Source organism: Gymnoscopelus braueri (genome assembly GCF_963280865.1).
Source record: "Gymnoscopelus braueri genome assembly, chromosome: 10".
NCBI lineage: Eukaryota > Metazoa > Chordata > Actinopteri > Myctophiformes > Myctophidae > Gymnoscopelus > Gymnoscopelus braueri.
Genome location: NC_137611.1, coordinates 39,893,548 through 39,906,047, shown reverse-complemented (window position 1 = coordinate 39,906,047; position 12,500 = coordinate 39,893,548). Strand labels below are relative to the sequence as shown.

At 43.3% G+C, this 12,500-nt stretch overlaps 1 pseudogene across 1 annotated transcript in view; it reads left to right on the top strand.

The window, feature by feature from the left end:
• LOC308094215 (glypican-5-like) overlaps positions 1-12,500 on the top strand; it is a 209,399-nt pseudogene that overhangs the window by 81,572 nt on the left and 115,327 nt on the right. Inside the window, exons 4-6 of the transcript XR_013935108.1 lie at positions 6,771-6,938; positions 10,002-10,061; positions 11,851-11,973. The product of XR_013935108.1 is annotated as a glypican-5-like (transcript). The remainder of the gene's footprint in view (positions 1-6,770; positions 6,939-10,001; positions 10,062-11,850; positions 11,974-12,500) is intronic.

Here is a 12,500-nt window from a genome sequence, read left to right as displayed (position 1 = left end):
GCCAATCAGCGAAGAATAAAAACAAACCGTTAACTTCTACAATATCCTTGATTCAACCATTAACCTTGCTCAAATATTCCAGTTTGGACAGATTTTTTTTTCATAAAACCATCCACTTTATGCAAGTTTGAAATTCAAGATCGTTCCAATTAAACCTCGGGCCGAGCAAAATGTTCCGTGCCGCAATTTGATTTTGAGAACAATTTCAACCACATGAAAACCCCATAGCAGCCCTGTTCTGGGCAAAGTCGTAATAGACATAAACATTCGGCCAAAATAGGTGAACATCCAGTGAAAATATAGGGGAAGATTTAACGCATTAAGACCTGGGACGCATCTGTGTCATTTTTAGATTTGAGCGAAAAAGCATTATTTTACACTTTGGCTATTAGAAAATAGCAGATTACGAGCTTGTAGATCTGCTATTTTTGAAAAATCGAGACAATTTGTGCAAATCTTTGAATATATATATTTTCAAAGCGAACATTTGTAACTCAAATCTTTGCTTCTGGGGGGTCCCTGGAACAAAATATTTTGAGATTGGGGTCTGCGGCCAAATAAATGTCATTTTGGGCGGTCCTTGACATTAAAAAGTTTGAAAATCACTGACATAGCAACATACGTTTTATCAAAAAACTGTTACGATTTAGAAGACATTTTGTAGAATCGGAACCTCAGGCCTTAATGGGATAACGGAAATGGGCAGACGGACGTGCGCACGATGTGTCCCAAACGCTTGTAGATCTAGGCTAGTTCTGCTATTTGATTTGACGCACGGCGAAGTGAGGAGTGATGGAGCGCGTGGAACAATGTGGCAGAGCTCTCTTTGGCTCAGACGGTGTTGACAGGGCTGTATGGCACAAAAAAACAGTTGCTACCTTCTATCCGCAGTGTGGTCCATGTGTGGGCGTGCGTGCGTATGTACGTGCACGTGTGCGCGTGTGTCTTTGTTGCACAATGTGTGGCCTAAGCACCGCATACACACACACAGCACACGTGAATGTGTTTTTATGGGCCCCGTCGGGCCTTAAGGTTAATGCAATGAAACAAGCCGTCCGCACGCCCAGCATCTGCCCCGAGAGAGAACTAGAAACCATCGTTAGACGAGAGAGAGAGAGAGAGAGAGAGAGAGAGAGAGGGGGAGAGAGAGAGAGAGAGACGGAGAGAGATTCCGAAATTCTAGCAGAGTATAGTAAAAAAAAAAAAGTTGTCCATGTCGTATTAAAGTTGTAGATCTTAAATGTCGACTACAGATCTACAGAAGGTTTCTGTCAGCGAGCAGCTCTCGCTCTTGTGTCATTGACGGTCCCCCGGTGCTCAGGAATAGCTGGCCACTATGTGGAAACCTCCATTTAACCCATTAAGACCCTTCGTTATTTTAAGATTTCTTTTTGGGTTATTAAAAAATAGCAGATCTACAAGCTTGTGGCGCGGCACTGAGTGCCGCGCTATGAGCTTGTAGATCTGCTGTTTTTGAAAAACAACCGTGAAAATGTGTGCAAATCTTTGAATGTATATATATTCATTTTTAACACAAATCTTTGCTTCTGGGGGTCCCTGGAACAAAATATTTTGAGTTGGGGGGACGAATACATGGTGGTCCTTGACATGAAAAAGTTTGAGAACCACTGATATTATAGCAACATTAATTAGAAAAATAAAAACTGTTCAGATTTAGAAGACATTTGTAGAATCCCCAGAAGCAAAGATTTGAGTTACAAATGTTCGCTTTGAAAACATATATATTCAAAGAGTTGCAAAAAATGTCATGATAAAAAAAAAAAAAACAGATCTACAAGCTCGTAGGGCGTCACTCGGTGCCGCGCTACGAGCTTGTAGATCTGCTATTTTTTGAATAGCCAAAGCCAAAGCCAAATCGTAAAAATGACACACAGATGCTTCCCCGGTTATAATGGGTTAAACTCCATTTATAGGGCGCATGTGATGAGTGCTCTACCTCACCCTAGAGGGGGGGGGGGGACTATTTATAGCGCCCCCCCGGCCTGGCATATGGACCCCGACCACCACCACCACCACCACCACTGAGTTTTGTAACTGTTAACGCATATTTCAGCTGCTTCCAGGGCTTACACATCTTCCCCAGCATGTGGACACAAGACACAGCAGACACACACATGCACGCCTTGCACACATGTGCACACATGCATGTCGTCTCCGTCTCGGCGGGGAAACCTCATATGTCCGAAACGGTTTACTTTTCAGGAATTCAATGGTGGAAAAAGTACTGAAATGTTTTCCTTAAGTAAAAGTATCAATACTGCAATATAGAAATACTCCGTTAAAAGTAAAAGTCCGGAATTCAAAATTTACTTGAGTAAAAGTACAAAAGTATTGCCATCAAAATGTACTTCAAGTACCAAAAGTAAAAGTACTGAAATGTTTGAAAATAGCAGATCTACAAGCTCACAACGTGTCGCGATGCGATGCGTTGTGAGCTTGTAGATCTGCTATTTTCAAATAGCCTCCGTATAAAATAGGGCTAAAGTGGTTAATGTATGTTTTATAATGTAATAATTTATATCTGCAAAGTAACTAGTAACTAAAGTTTTCAAATCATTGTAGTGGAGTAAAAGTGCAATATTAGCGGAGTTGAAGTAAAAGTACTGAAAATGGGAAATGCTCTGGTAAAGTAAAAACAACTCAAAAGTGTACCTAAGTACAGTACTTGAGTAAATGTACTTAGTTACTTTACACCACTGCTTTTGCGTGACGCTGTTGTATTATCAAGTGGGGCGTTAATTTACACACAAAAAAACACAACAAGTTAGAGCACGGAGATAGGCGGTTTCTGCCCCCGACGGAGACGATTATGTGGGTAACACGCACACACGTGCACGCGGCTCGCGCACACTTTCCAACCCCTTTCCCATATGGAGAGGGCCTGTGTGTGTGTGTGTGTGTGTGTTTATGTTTGTGCATTCCATTGTTTTAGAAGTGTTATGAGCTCCCCTAAACACCTCCACCAGCGTGGCAGGGCGTCTGGCATGGACCTACTCAAACTGGGAACCACTTGAGCCCGTGCGGCTTTGAAGTTGCCACCCACAGTCATTTTTACATTAGCGGCCTCATTCTTTTCTTTACGAGTACCAATGCGTACGAGTCAAAGCCTATGGACCTTGTGCCGCGTAAAGCACAACATTACACTGCCCTACCTATAGCGCTAGCGTCGTCCTGGCCTCCTCTTAATCCAGACCTATATAAGCGTACATTACAGTGTGCACTCATCTTTAGCGGCAAGCAGTGGTGGAAAAAGTACTCAAAATGTTTACTTAAGTAAAAGTATCAATACTGCAATATAGAAATACTTTGTTACTAGTAAAAGTCCGGAATTCAAAATGTACTTAAAAGTACAAAAGTATTGGCATCAAAATGTACTTAAAGTACCAAAAGTAAAAGTACTCATTATGCAGACGGTCCCATTTAAGTGGATAATGTATGTTTTGTAATAATAATGAAAATCTACAAAGTAACTATTAACTAAAGGTTTCAAATAATTGTAGTGGAGTAAAAGTACAATATTTGCCTCTGAGATGTAGTGGAGTAGAAGTAAAAGTACTGAAAATTGGAAATACTCAAGTAAAGTACAAATACTGTACAGTACTTGAGTAAATGTACCTAGTTACTTACCACCACTGGCGGCAAGGGCACTTTTAGGGATTTTTAGAACCGTTTCAAAGTGCCATTGTGGGTTCTCCCCTCACCCATCAAAGATGATATATATATATATATATATATATTTTTTTTTATAGTAATTGTTGTGTTCTCATGTCATGCATTTCCCCCCTGATCTCATGTGTTGTGCATCCTCGTGTCTGGCAGAGTTCAGGCCTATGCGACAATGCTTCTGATGACTTGCGACTCATCTGTTTGTACATGAGACTCTCTCTCTGGCTTGTATGTTTGCTTGCACATAGTTACAGAGGTAAACAAGTGAAACAAACGAACTCACTGGCATTTGTGCGTTGTTTTCCAAACAGCACATTTTGTGAATTTCTGCTTTGCGTTGCCCGGTGAACCGCCAGTGTTGTTGTTGTTGTTGTTGTTGTTGTGGACTCGCAGGAAGCGCGGCGGCCTTTCGAGACGCAGTCGACGGGCTCTCGATTTCACCGGGATCAGCGAAAGCTCGATAAATAATAAATAATGCCACGAATACAGTACTGTGTGTGTGGAATCTACTTTTCTCAAACAGACAGCCAGTGGTGGAAAGTAACTAAGTACATTTACGTGAGTACTACTGTACTTAAAGACGGGGTGCCGTGATTTTCAGTGATTCCCCCCCCCCAAAAACATAATCATCAGGTATTATGGTTATACTAGGAGGAAGATTTTTTTCAAAAAAGTGTACAGAAATTGTTAAAATTATGTTTTTTAGTGGACACGCCTCCAGTTCATTAAGTATACCTGGTTCTCACCTTAGCACCTCCTCCACCACCTTAGCACCACCCACCTGTCCTAGTCCCTCCTCCTCCCCATGCCCACACCTGTTGTGTTATGATAATGAGGGGGAGGGTACATTTTTACTATGTCACTAAAGTGCTGTTTCTCTATTGGCACGTTTGACCCTCAAGGTTTCAGCCTCCAGGTAGAAACTCAAAACAGTCAGAGAAGACATAAAACACCATAAAAACACCAACAGGGGGCTTAATGAAGTTCTATCAACCTCATAGACACATGAAAAACAGAAAAAGTACAAAACCATGGCACCACCTCTTTTTTTTTATGTATTTGTACTTTACTTGAGTATTTCCGATTTCCAATACTTTTACTTCTACTCCACTACATCTCAGAGGCAAATATTGTACTTTTACTCCACTACAATTATTTGAAAACTTTAGTTACTAGTTACTTTGTAGATATAAATTATGATATTTTGAAAATAGCCGATCTACAAGCTCACAACGCGCCACATCGTGACGCGTTGTGAGCTTGTAGATCTGCTATTTTCAAATGTTTTAGTAATTTTACTTTTGGTACTTTAAGTACATTTTGATGCCAATACTTTTGTACTTTTACTGAAGTCAATTTTGAATTCTGGACTTTTACCTGTAACAGAGTACTTCTATATTGCAGTATTGGTACTTTTACTTAAGTAAAGAATTTGAGAACTTTTGATAGAAAGAATTTGAGTACCACTGCAGACAGCTTTTGGGAAAAACAAAACTAAAAAAACCCTGCCTGCACCCCCTGGTCTCTCGGGGGCCGTTTCATTTGAAACGGCTAAAACATAAAGCTTAAATCCGCCTCTTGATTAGTGGCTGCAGCCAATCCAATGAGGTCATGGTGGTGCATGGTGGAGTCACAGAAACCCTTACAATTCCGCAGCATTGCCAGTCAATCAGATCAAAGCCGTTGCTTTTTTTGTAAATCACTAGTGAATAAATAATGGCGCTAAAGAGCTACGATAGCCCTATTCCTTATATTGGATGCCAAGACATGACAGAAGGTCTCATCCGTCCGGCGGATGCAGCAGCAGCGCGCGGACATTGATTCACCGTGTATTATAGCGTACATAGAGGCTCAAGAGTTCCTTCATCGTGGAGCCATTAGGCTCCGTCTGTCTCTCTGGCTTAATTGAGGACCACTTAATAGAGGGCTTTTAAGCCAATGAGATGCCATTGATTTTTTTGCGTCTGGGGCGTGCGAGCACGCGGCCCTCTATTCTCATGACCCCAGTGCCTCCCTCTCTCTCTCTCTCTCCAATGCTGCATGGCTTTAATAGCCCAGCGGAGATACTCATCATCATTACCAAACAGACTCTAATCACGTGTATGTGCGCGTGCGCATGCGTGTGTGTGTGTGTGTGTGTGTGTGTGCGCGTGTGCGTGCGCGTGTGCGAGCGAGAGAGAGAGAGACGTCCTACATTTACTGACCACTTAGCAACACTTTGCAACTCACCCATCATGTCATTTGGTATCATCACAAGCCTCTTCCCCTTCCTTCAACACCCGTCCTCCTCCCACCTCCTCCCACCTCCTCTATTCATTCATTCCCAACGTGTTTCTTTTTCTTTTCAAAAGAATTTTCTTGCTTTCATTTTCTCCCCTGCAGTCATTTGACTCGGCCGAGAGTAACGTTCCTTTTTTTTCTCCATTATTTTACACTTTGGGCTATTAAAAAATAGCAGATCTACAATCTCATAGCGCGGCACCGAGTGCCGCGCTATGAGCTTGTAGATCTGCTATTTTTGAGAAATAGTGAAAATGTGTGCAAATCTTTGAATATGTATGTTTTCAAGCGAACATTTGCTACTCAAATCTTTGCTTCTGGGGGTCCCTGGAACAACATATTTTGAGATGGGGGTCCGTGGCCAAATACATATGCATTTTGAGGTCCTCGACATGAAAAGGTTTGAGCACCACTGACATAGTAATATAATTTTTTTCAAAAAACAGTTAGGACTTAGAAGACATTTTGTAGAATCGGCCTCAGGTCTTAATGGGTTAATCCAGACCTGCATAAGCGTACATTATGTGTGCACATAATTAGGGCAAATTAATAGGGCATTAATTTACGGAAAAAAAAGATCTGAATATACGAGGTTTCTAACCAGACAGCGACAATATAAAATAAGCAGGTGTACACTGAACGCATGCAACACCAGTGTTTGTGTTTATGTGTGTGTGTGTGTACATGCCGTGCACACATGCAACCCATTACCACCTCCTCCTCCGTGTTAATGCAGTGTGTATGGGGGTAACAGGTGTCTGTGTGTGTGTGTGTGTGTGTTTGTCCTTGGTCTCGTTCCACAGGTGGACAAGGTGTGTGGCCTGTCGACGGGGGAGCCTGTCAGCGCGCGGCCCACGGGCCCGGAGGTCACGACCTCCAGCGCCACGTCGCCGCCCACCCCCCCCGCCCACCCCGCCCCCCTCCATTCCGCCGGCGGAGCAGCTGCTGGGCCAGCTAGCCCACCTGAAGAGGTGAGACCAAAGTGTGTATAGGGAACGCTTTGGAGCGCCGTGCGTTTAACTTGACTTGATTCTCGTGGGTTTCTGTGTTATTTATTTCATTGTCTTTTTTTTCATTATACAATTTTATTTGTATTTTTTTCTTAAACATTTGTTTTTGTGAAAATAGCAGATCTACACGTGACGCTTTGAAGGCTTGCAGACTGGCTATTTTTGCTATTCACATTGATTGATTTAATTGATTTATTGAATACAATTTACAATTTATTAACAAGTTAGTCAGTGGTGGAAAAAGTACTCAAATGTTTTGATTTAAGTAAAAGTATCAATACTGCAATGTCGAAGTATACTCTGTTACAAGTAAAAGTCCGGAATTACAGATTTACTTGAGTAAGTATTGGTATCAAAATGTACTTAAAGTACCGAAAGTAAAAGTACTAAAATGTTTGAAAATAGCCGATCTACAAGCTCACAACACGTCGCAACACGCGTTGTGAGCTTGTAGATCTGCTATTTTCAAATAGCCAAGGTATGAAATAGGACTAAAGTGGTTCATGTATGTTTTATAATGTCATAATTTATATCTGCAAAGTAACTAAAGTTTTCAAATAATCGTGGTGGAGTAAAAGTACAATATTTGCCTCTGAGATGTAGTGGAGTAGAAGTGAAAAGTATAGACAATTGGAAATACTAGGTAAAAGTACCTCAGAATTGTACTTAAGTACAGTACTTGAGTAAATGTACTTAGTTACTTTACGCCACTGGTTAACAGCACATGCAGTCAAACGTAATGCTAAAAGGATAACACAAAAAGCTTGGACATGAAAGTTGCAAGAATGCAGCCCTAAGTGGTTAAAAAGAATAACGCTTTTTTTCCCTCTAAATATAGAAATAACATCCAGTGCAAACAGCTCATTGTTTTGGTCAAGTGCTGTAGAATGACATCATGCTGGGTGGCAGTGGCTCAGCAGGTATAGATCTCCTCTGGGAATAGAAGGTCTCCTGTTCAGTCCCCAGGCGTCATGTCGAGGTGTCCCTGAGCAACACACAGGAGCACTAATTGCTCCCTGTGTGCTCACTTGGAGCCGCACACACTGCTCCTAATAGGATGGGACAAACGCAGCAAAGTCATTTCCCCTCTGGGAAACCAACAAATACCCTTTTCTTTTTCTTTTCTGTTTTTTTTACCTATTTTCCTTTTTTCTCCCCTTTTTTTTCGTTTTTACTGTGTGCCAACGTAGTGTAGAAGTAATGGGTGGTAAAACCCATGAATATTCACCTTTTCTAAGGTACATTAAACCTCAGTGAAACCTTTCAGCGTTTTCCATGTTCTCACTTTATACTCACACAACCCCTCTGTCCTGCACATGGACGGCATAAAAGGGCAATACATATAACACCACACACACACACACACACACACACACACACACACACACACACACACACACACACACACACACACACACACACTGAGAGAGAGAGAGGGAGCTCAGAGTGGAAGTTGTGCTTGGCATGCCGAGCCATATGCGCTCCCGGCCTCCGAGTTACCCAAAGAGCTCATGCCCACAGCAGCTGGCAGTGATGTGCCCAGGCCTGGCGGAGGGGGGGGGGGGTTGGTGGGCAGGGGGGACAGTAGATTAAACATGACGGGCCAGCAATTTCCTGTTTACCCAGACGGCAAACCCCAACCGGCTCTGATCCGCTGCCCATCTCTCGGCTGAAATACCACACACGGCACAAACACTAACACTTTGCACTGTGTTGCCCGTCTGACCTTGTCCTCAACCATGAATCACTTGCGCTGGTGCCATGTCTAGCTGACAGGCCAGGCCTCTCTCTGGCCAGTGTGTGGAAAGTAACTAAGTACATTTACTTAAGTACCGTGCTTAAGTACAATTTTGAGGTAATTGCGCTTTACTTGGGTATTTCCAATTTCCAATACTTTTACTTCTACTCCACTACATCTCAGAGGCAAATATTGTACTTTTGCTCCACTTATAAATTACAGATATTGCAGATATAAATTACGATATTATAAAACATACAGTAACCACTTTAGCCCTATTGTATACATAGGCTATTTTAAAATAGCCGATCTACAAGCTCACAACGCGTCGCATCGTTGTGAGCTTGTAGATCTGCTATTTTCAAATATTTTTGTACTTTTACTTTTGGTACTTTATGTACACTTTGATGCCAATACTTTTGTACTTTTACTTAAGTCAGCTTTGAATTCCAGTATTTCTACTTTGCTACTTTTACTTAAGGTAAAGAATTTGAGTGCTTTTTCCACCACTGGCCTTCTGGCACCCCCGCCATAATTCATGGCAACGCGACCCAGGCCCTCGCGCCGGGCCCAGTCGGCCGCTACGCTGCCAAACCCACTAACCGGAGGAGGGCAACGCATGTGTGGTCGGTGGCCACTTCAAGAGAGAGACGGTAGCGCCTGCTGCGGTGCAGAGCCCCCCCCCCTCCCAGACGTAGTCCACCTCTGAAAACAAACACACGAACGCAGAGCACGACGCGGCCAGCGTATAACATCACAAACACGAACATTAAAAGCACACGTGTCGGAGAACGGAGGAAAGAGAGCGTTTCTGTGTCTCTTTTTTTCCCCCAGCCGTTTTGTTCATCCTTCCTCCTCTCAGATGTTGTTTTTTTCCCTAAAAAGCTTGTCTACGCACATGGAAAACATTTGCTTGTTTTCTTGTTCGCTCGTTCACAGACTGCAGAGTTTTTTATACTGTATATCTGTTACTATGATGTAACTGTTGGTGCGTGGGGGTTTGGTGTGTTTGGTCTCTGCATGTTGCATGATTCACCCCGTCTCTTCCAGGGTCAACTCACTTGTCTCTTCTCCCTCCTCCCTGCTCGTATTGTCATGCCATCCCTATTGTCCCCTCTCTCTCTCTCTCTCTCTCTCTCTCTCTCTCTCTCTCTCTCTCTCTCTCTCTCTCTCTCTCACACTCTCTCTCTCTCTCTCTCTCTCTCTCTCCCCCCTTACTGCCTTGCATCCTCCTTGCTTGCGACAATCTCCCCCTCCCTTGGAACTTCAACTCCCATCATCCTCAGCTCCTTCCCCCTGAAACCCTCCAAGAACGATAAGCTTAGCAGTCTGAGAAAGATCTCTAGGTAAGCATGGACCCAAGGGACCTATCTGTAACCTATCTGTAACTATCTCTGTCACTGTGTGTGTGTGCGTGTGCGTGTGCGTGTGCGTGTGTGTGGTGTAAAAAGTACTACATTATTTTACTTAAGTAAAAGTATCGATACCGCAAGTAAAAGTCCATAATTAAAAATTTACCTGAGTAAAAGTACAAAAGTATTGGTATCAAAATGTACTTAAAGTACCAAAAGTAAAAGTACTAAAATGTTTGAAAACAGACGATCTACAAGCTCACAACGAGCTTGTAGATCGGCTGTTTTCAAATAGCCTAGGTATAAAATAGGGCTAAAGTGGTTAATGTATGTTTCATAATATCATAATTTATATCTGTAAAGTAACTAGTAACTAAAGTGTTCAAATAATTGTAGTGGAGTAAAAGTACAATATATGCCTCTGAGATGTAGTGGAGTAGAGGTAAAAGTATTGGAAATTGTAAATACTCAAGTAAAGTACAAATACCTCAAATTGTACTTAAGTACAGTACTTAAGTAAATGTACTTACTTACTTTCCACCACTGTGTGTGTGTGTGTGTGTGTGTGTGTGTGTGTGTGTGTGTGTGTGTGTGTGTGTGTGTGTGTGTGTGTGTGTTTCTCTCTCTGTCTCTTTCTCTGTCTCGCTTTCCCTCCAGTCTCCTTTGTCCCGTGGTATAGCTGACCTGTAAGTTCTGTGATGTGTGTCTTTAATGGCCGTGCGGTGTGTGAACGCGTTCGCGTGATTAATGTGTATAGGTTTAACCCTTTAGCGGAACTCCTCGCTCGTTCGGTCCACACCGTCCTCCTCCTAGGACACAGTGGGCTTTTACCGCATAATGTGCGACGACAGCTCTGACTGATGGGGGTCCCGCAGTCTCAGCATGTGACCTCTCCCACCGGAGCAGCCGTGACTCTCCTGGGTGGGCCTGCTGTGTGTGTGTGTGTGCGCCGTAGCATTTCATTTCAGAATATTGTTCCCATTGTTTCGGGCCAAGATGACAACGTCTCTATCAACAACATGTGTTTGCAGACCTAGTGAACCACGCGTCACCGCCCGCGGGCCTAACGGCGGAACTATTCGCTCGCTCAGTGAAGTGGTCACGGCTCCAAAGCCGCACGATTACCACCCTCGTCATTAGCAGTTATGAATGCATGGCCGTGACCGTGGGTGACATGCTTCCTCGGATAGATGTCACCGTCGGGGAGTGAAAACGAGCGTGTTTTTTACGTCTCAAATTGTCCACTAAACCCCTCCGTCTACTCTACTAACTCAAACGTGGAAATGTCTGATCTGTATCGTGCATTGAATACTGTATTCGTTGTTGTTGGGCAGAAACCAGCTAACTCCATTTTTCCGTTGCAGTTTCTTTTCCATAAATCAGTGCTATTGAACACCTTTACGTGTGTGTGTTGGTAAAAAAAATATTGAACCAATGAAAAGTATTAAAAAGCGCCTCTGACAAAACCCTCTAACTCCATTGGATCCTCAAACTTTCTGCTAAACCAGCTAAGTCCACCAAAGGGGGGCGGAGTTAGCTGGTTTTGCTGACTCCAGGCTCCACCCCCTTTTGACCTCCAACCTCGTTGTGAGCTTGGAGGTCCATTTAGCTGTTCTTATCAATGATGAACAAAACCTCCACTTTTTCTTTTGTTTCTTCCATTTCCTGAAAAATTAACATTTTGGAGCTGGTTTCTGCCCGACAGCAGAGACATGTCATTTCCTAATGATCTCTGTGTGTGTGTGCTGTGTCTGTGTCTGTGTCTGTGTCCTCCTCATCTCAGGGAGTTCCTCAAGTACCTGCAGCAGTACAAGTCGTTCTTCGCCGCCCTGCCGGAGATGCTGTGCGAGGGGGACAACGTGGTGGACGACTCCACCTGCTGGAGCGGAGACGACGTGGTGGAGAGGTGAGGAGGAGCGTGGTGTACGTAGCTGTGTGTGTGTGTGTGTGTGTGTGTGTGTGTGTGTGTGTGCGTGGGAGGGCAGAGGGGGGAGGGGAAGTGTGTGTGTGGGGGTAAAGGAATGAGAATTTGAACCCTTCCACAGCCAATGTGTCAGTCGATCGGTACAGGTATTGTTTTGAAGCTATAACGTTTTAGACATCGGGACCACCCGCTGTACGGTAAGTGCATCAGCAGATATACCCTAAAACAGGGGTCTTCAACGTTTTTTTCAGGCCAAGGACCCCCTAGCTAAGAGAGAGATGAAGCAAGGACCCCCCACTACATATTGTATAAAAGTGTGTCGCATATTAGACTTTTTCATAGATAGCTTCATAGACTGGTTTGACAGTACTTTTAGATTCATGTTAATTCAGGCAGTTAACCACTTAAACCCTCAATACTTGGAAAACCTATACCCCAAACCTCTTCGAAAATAGCAGATCTACAAGCTCACAACGGCATTGTGAGCTTGCAGATCTGCTATTTTTGGC